This window comes from Ptychodera flava (genome assembly GCF_041260155.1).
Source record: "Ptychodera flava strain L36383 chromosome 3 unlocalized genomic scaffold, AS_Pfla_20210202 Scaffold_27__1_contigs__length_13241970_pilon, whole genome shotgun sequence".
NCBI classification, from domain to species: Eukaryota; Metazoa; Hemichordata; class Enteropneusta; family Ptychoderidae; genus Ptychodera; species Ptychodera flava.
In genome coordinates, this window is record NW_027248281.1 from 4,541,408 (window position 1) to 4,547,402 (window position 5,995).

Sequence of the window (5,995 nt, forward strand, 5' to 3'; positions counted from 1 at the left end):
TCTTGATGTGATCAACATTTGTAACAAATCTCATCAAATTGTGTGCAGTCGGTCTCAATGTATAGCCGTTTTTTCTAAAATCATTAATTATGCAAATGAGCAAAAAGTAAGCAAGCCACACCCACCAAAAACTAATCAGTTCTTGCCATTTGCAAACTGAATCTATGTACCAGATTTGATTCTGATCTGATGAGCCGTTTTTGAGATATTGAGCACACAGACAGACAGACAGACAGACAGACAGACACACAGACACACAGACAGACAGACATCGCTGCGACATATGCTCACGTGTGTCAACACGTGAGCAAAAAATGTATTGAATTGACTGTATTTCATCAGTCCAAGAATTATTTTACGTTATATAACATCAACTTCATCTATTCTGATGAAAGGGCTTGCGCAAACATAAGGCAGAGGCTCAAAGTCGATTTAAGTTCTCAAATTCCGTCGTAGATAGGCAAACTCCGACAGAGCGAGATCGATATCTACACTTATACAGACATAAAACATAACCACACAACGATTGACAGAGAGGGGTCGGCAAAGATACGAGATCTCTGTGGCTTTTACCTCACATTTATGTGTTTATTTCATAATAACTTGTCAAGACCATTCCTTCATACTCTGGTAACGAAATATAAGGCATGCCCAGAAACTAAAAACTGACCTAGTCGATTAACAGGTGGTTGGAGCGTGACAGCAGCGTATTCAAAGGGTTAAAGTTCATTCTGTGCTCACAATTGGTACCTATCTGTGTCACTTGATACGACATGGTACAAACGCGACTAAAATTGTAATAGCTTTATGAGAAACAAACAAACAAGCGTCACTTGGTCCAGTTGACCACTTGATCACATGCTTGAGTCTGTCCAATCAGTAATGATCGAGTTACAAATAATGTAGATTTATTTCATGAAACTAGACTTATTGAAGATCATCAAGGAGTGTTAAATGAATTTCAAAATTATGAATTCAGGGACTTGAGCATTCCGTAGTAAAAAGATCACTATTTTCAAAAATGTAATGCACTATATTTCAAATTTAATCATCACTCATTTTTATGTTAAACATGAACAGTTGTATATAAAAATAAATTCAAGAATCAGCTGATAAAATTTGATAGTAATCGAGAAATCGTATTTTCTAAGAAAAAAGTTTTGACTGTGGAAACTTCAAATTCTAGATTCCGAGTCAAAGCTTTGTGAATCAATGGCTAAACGGAAAAAACTAAGTACCGGAATACCATATTTCATATATCGCTATCGCTATAAAGAAACTGAAAAAAAATATTGAAATGATATTCTGCTAAAATACAAAAAAATACAAACAAAAAAAACAAAAAAACAAAAAACAACAAAGTGAGCTGACTTGTTGTTACAGAGTTTTTGATTACTTCAAATCTTCTCACTTTCATGCTGAATTGCATATTGTGGTATCAACGTGTCCATTTGAACCAACAACAAATACTACAGCTATACACGAAGTGGTTCTCATTTTTTATAGTTGTCAAACACTCTTACAGACAACTTTCAGCATTGATGTATTTGACATAACTAACACACCACGCAAAGTAATTCTCTTTGAAGAAATTGTCACTTTCAACTGACAGCTAGCATTAAGTGCTATTTTACATCATAATTAAATAAACTTTCATTTTTTTAACTTCTTACGAAATTGTACTTGGCAGTATGGATTCAATACGATAAAATTAACTTCTGTAAATAAATACCGGAGTCAGTTAAAGATGACCCTCCATTGATAACAGCTTTCTGAAAAATGACCCTCTGATTCCCCTCTTGACTAGCTCTCTATGTACAAACTATAAAACTCTTGTATTCTATTATTAAGGCCCTTATGTACAACATGTGAAGACTCTATGTCTGTATGTCTGTATGTCTGTCTGTCTGTCTGTCTGTATGTATGTATGTATGTATGTATGTATGTATGTATGTATGTATGTATGTAGTATGTGTGTGTGTGTGTGTGTGTGTGTGTGTATGTATGTATGTATGTATGTATGTATGTATGTATGTATGTATGTATGTATGTATGTATGTATGTATGTATGTATGTATGTATGTATGTATGTATGTATGTATGTATGTATGTATGTGCGTGCGTTGGTGCGTGCGTGCGTGTGTGTGTGTGTGTGTATGTATGTATGTATGTATGTATGTATGTATGTATGTATGTATGTATGTATGTATGTATGTATGTATGTATGTATGTATGTATGTATGTGCGTGCGTTGGTGCGTGCGTGCGTGGCACGCCTGCCTGCATGCCTGCCTGCATGCATGCATGCATGTATGTATGTACGTACGAATGTATGTATGTATAGTGTATGTATGTATCAAGAGTTTCCTAATTAAATTTAGATTGAGGAACAATCGATGATATTATTTTCAGTACATCTAACTCAACATTTCTTCTTCGACACCAAAACTCTGGTTGTAGTCGGTGCATTTAATGACTGCTTTTACATCAAAGTTTGTACATATATTACAAGGATGTTTTCAGTGCTTCCCTGAAAACATGGAATTTATTGACTTTGAAAGATCCAGCATCAAGGTGGTTTGGACGGACATGCTTGTATTCCAATTGATGTTTCCTCAGAAAACTTCTAACACTACTTCAGCGTTCAAACCACAAGTTTGTGTCTGCGGCCCTTTGTCAACCGTGCAGGGTCCGGTACGCATACATGCGTGCGTTAAATTACAGAATTACAGCATTACAGCGTTTGGCTGTGATAAGTAGACAACGTTTGTTCCACAGGTTGGTCGACTGATCGTGTTCCTTCTGAAGAAGATAGCTAGTATCAGCAGTCCAATCAAAACCAGCATTACAAATGCTACTGCAATCGTGATGATTATCAAGTTCGTCTGACTAAGAATTCCTGTGGTGTCACCGGTATACTGTCCGTCAGTAAAGGTGCACGTGTCGATTCGACTCCAGGGGGCTCCGAGTCTGTAGTTCCTGAAACGAAAGAAAATACTTTTTTTTCAAATCTGAATAAAAGTGAAAGGTGTGCAGGAGATGAGTATGACAGACGGTGATGTCACGTTCACGATGAAGTCAACAAAGTGTACTTTATACAGTCTCTGCAAGACAAGCCATCTTAAGCGTTTGGTGTGTACATTATATTTTAACAGTCTTCGAACGATCATGTCTTTTAAAATATTTTTATGACAAAATTGTGCAACATAGTTTTGGCCAAATTTGGACCAATGAACCTGGTAAGAATATCGCCCTGTGTATCACAGCTTAGTTCACGGTGTTTGAAGTTAACACTATTACCAATACTTGGTGTTAGGAAAAAAACGGATAGAAAATCGAAAATACTGTTTCGCAATTAAAGGTTGACATGGTGCTACGTTACACTTTTTTTATGCTCCTTAATGACAGAGCAGTTGAAGATTCTTAATTCTTATCAAACATTTTTACCCAAACTTGTAATTGGAACAGTACTTCACGACTATTCATTCAAAAAGAAATGAATTCAAACACCATGAAGTTTCATGCTTAGAATGAGCTTATTAGTTTTTCCCTCACAAAACACTCTTTAAAAATGTAAGCAAAAAATCCAAATACAACAAACAAACCTCAAATCAGTGCTGTTTGAAAGTCATCAAAGCAAAGACGCAGGCTTCAACCTTGGGGTCGAAGGTCATAGTTATGAAAGATGGGTTATGAGGTCCGTAATGGAAGCGAGGATTGTATAGGTTATTTCATGTAATTCCTCTGAAAATTTGATTTTCTAGGCTTAAAATATATAGAGAGCCTACATTGACATATGTTTTATTGAATGCAGTGAAAACTGACAGAAGGTCAACTGGCAAGAAGTTGATGATTGTACACGTATTCAGTGACTCAAAATGTTGGATATATTCACAAACGTAAACCAAGCTGTATAATGGAATTTTAATATTTGAAGTTCTTTGTTGGTATCAGGAAATAGAAAACGAGTAATTAGGTGGGCGGGGCTGATCCCTTGAATTTAGATTTTCCACTTTACATTTTCCAATTCCCTGCAAGTTTACGTACCTGGAGTTGTCCGCCTTTCCTCAACCCTGACATCTGTAAATATGTTGCATTGGTCTGATAAGAGGTGGTCTTTCGAATCATCTTGAGGTTCGGAATTCTTAAATACAATTGAAATTTCCCAGCGTGCATTAGTTTGACGTTTTCTTGTTCAATTATGACATTCATTGACTGGTAACCTGCCATGGCTGTGAACGTAAGACGACGTCCAAATTCCTCTACAGATTTATCGCCGTCTACCCGACTCTCTGCCCGAATCTTTATATTTTCGTTGCCCGTTGATGAATTCGCTACCTTGTACAGCTCAGCAGTAAGGATTGAATATTTGTAAGGCTCTTCTTCAGCTGCACAGAATACGACATTGTCAAGTCGCCTCCTTCAGTCACGGTGATAACATCATTGTTCTGGAGAATTTTGCAGCCATTTACATCAGAGAAAACGACGACCAGCCTGAAAGTGAAGGAAAGACATAATTAAAAACCACCTGTGTTACATTTTACGCCAAAGATCTAGGTCTGCCAAAGAAATCTAATTGAGAGTAGATGGAGAGGCCTGAGACGACCAAAAATATAGCTAAAAATGCTTGTTGGTATTGGTAACAGTATCTGCCGAAATCATACCATCGACAGTTTTAATTTCCCGGGCGTCTGCGTGCATCAGAGACTAGTAACCACATAGACTGATTAAACAGAGTCTAAAAGAACATTCGCATCAAAGCTGCACTCAAAACATTTCCCAAATTCTGAACGCTTGCATCTAGCCGGCTTAGCGAAAAATGATCTGTTGTAGATAATACGCTAAGCGATGTCCACTCCGGAGTAAATAACGCGAAGCTTTATAAGCTTATTATTCATGAACAAAATTCTACGTATATTCGTCAAGATTAGACTTATGTTAAAAATCGTAAATTGACGAAATGGAAATAAGAAAGGGAAATAGTTCAAGAACAAAATATGATTCATATGAGATAAATTAGAAAGTTGATCATCAAAGATATCTAGAATCAGAGTAGATGACAGTCAAGAACTCGTTCAAACCTGTTATAGATTGGAGTTACTGTGAACACACCAACGATCACGTGCTATTTTATGCATTAAAGGTTAAATGATTGTCCAGGCTCAGTTATCAATTCAATGATTTACCCGAAACATTAACATTTAACCAAAAGGTTATCGTCATTTTTACACGTGACATCACATTCTGGGGTCGTGCTAGGTATTCCCCTTTGACGTCACATGCCCTCCAATCGATTCGTCAAGGTTTCGGGGATTTTACTCAGTAAAACCAGGAAATGACGTATCTTAGCTACTTTCACATAGCAAACTCCTCGTTTACAATCCCAGTCACCATGGCAACGGCATGAAACTCACGGCCAGAATCATAAAACTTGATGTAAAATAGCTCACAATCAACAATAGGGTTGCTGCCTATTCCTGCTATATCGATGTTTAAACTGAAGATACAGATTTTACCGTTCAACGTATTAAAGCTGCAAGCTAGCAAAATGCCTCTGATATTTCGTTCACATGTAAAGCTCTCAAGTTCAAAGGACAAGTCTATGTAGGCCTATAGCTGACACGCTCGTTAGAACGCCGCTTACCTTTCGATGCTAGAACGACAAAGAAGAAGACACACTCCACAGCTGTAACATGCGACATAGTTTGTGAAACTCGGCGAGCTACAAAATGGTGCAAGGACTAGTTACACCCTAGTGAGGCCACAATAGACAATATGTATGTTTCTGATAAACTCTTTCAGAAAATAAGATAGGTCGGGGTCTTATAGCTTTATACTTATTTTTATTTTTATTTCTACGTGAATTAGGGCCCATTAAAACAAGCAAAACATTACAACATCATGCGTGATTTTTATGGTTCCGAAGAAAGTTTAGGATTGGAGAGCTTTAAATATGATATGTTTGGTTAACAGAAACACCATAATATTTTATTTGG

General features: G+C 36.9%; 1 long non-coding RNA gene across 1 annotated transcript; it reads right to left on the minus strand.

The window, feature by feature from the left end:
• Positions 1–567: 567 nt before the first annotated feature.
• On the minus strand, positions 568–4,498 carry LOC139126548 (uncharacterized). The gene is made up of 2 exons (XR_011550632.1): positions 4,047–4,498; positions 568–2,978 (listed from the first exon to the last, which is right to left on the minus strand). It is a non-coding gene; the product is annotated as an uncharacterized lncRNA (long non-coding RNA).
• Between the last annotated feature and the right edge of the window lie 1,497 nt (positions 4,499–5,995).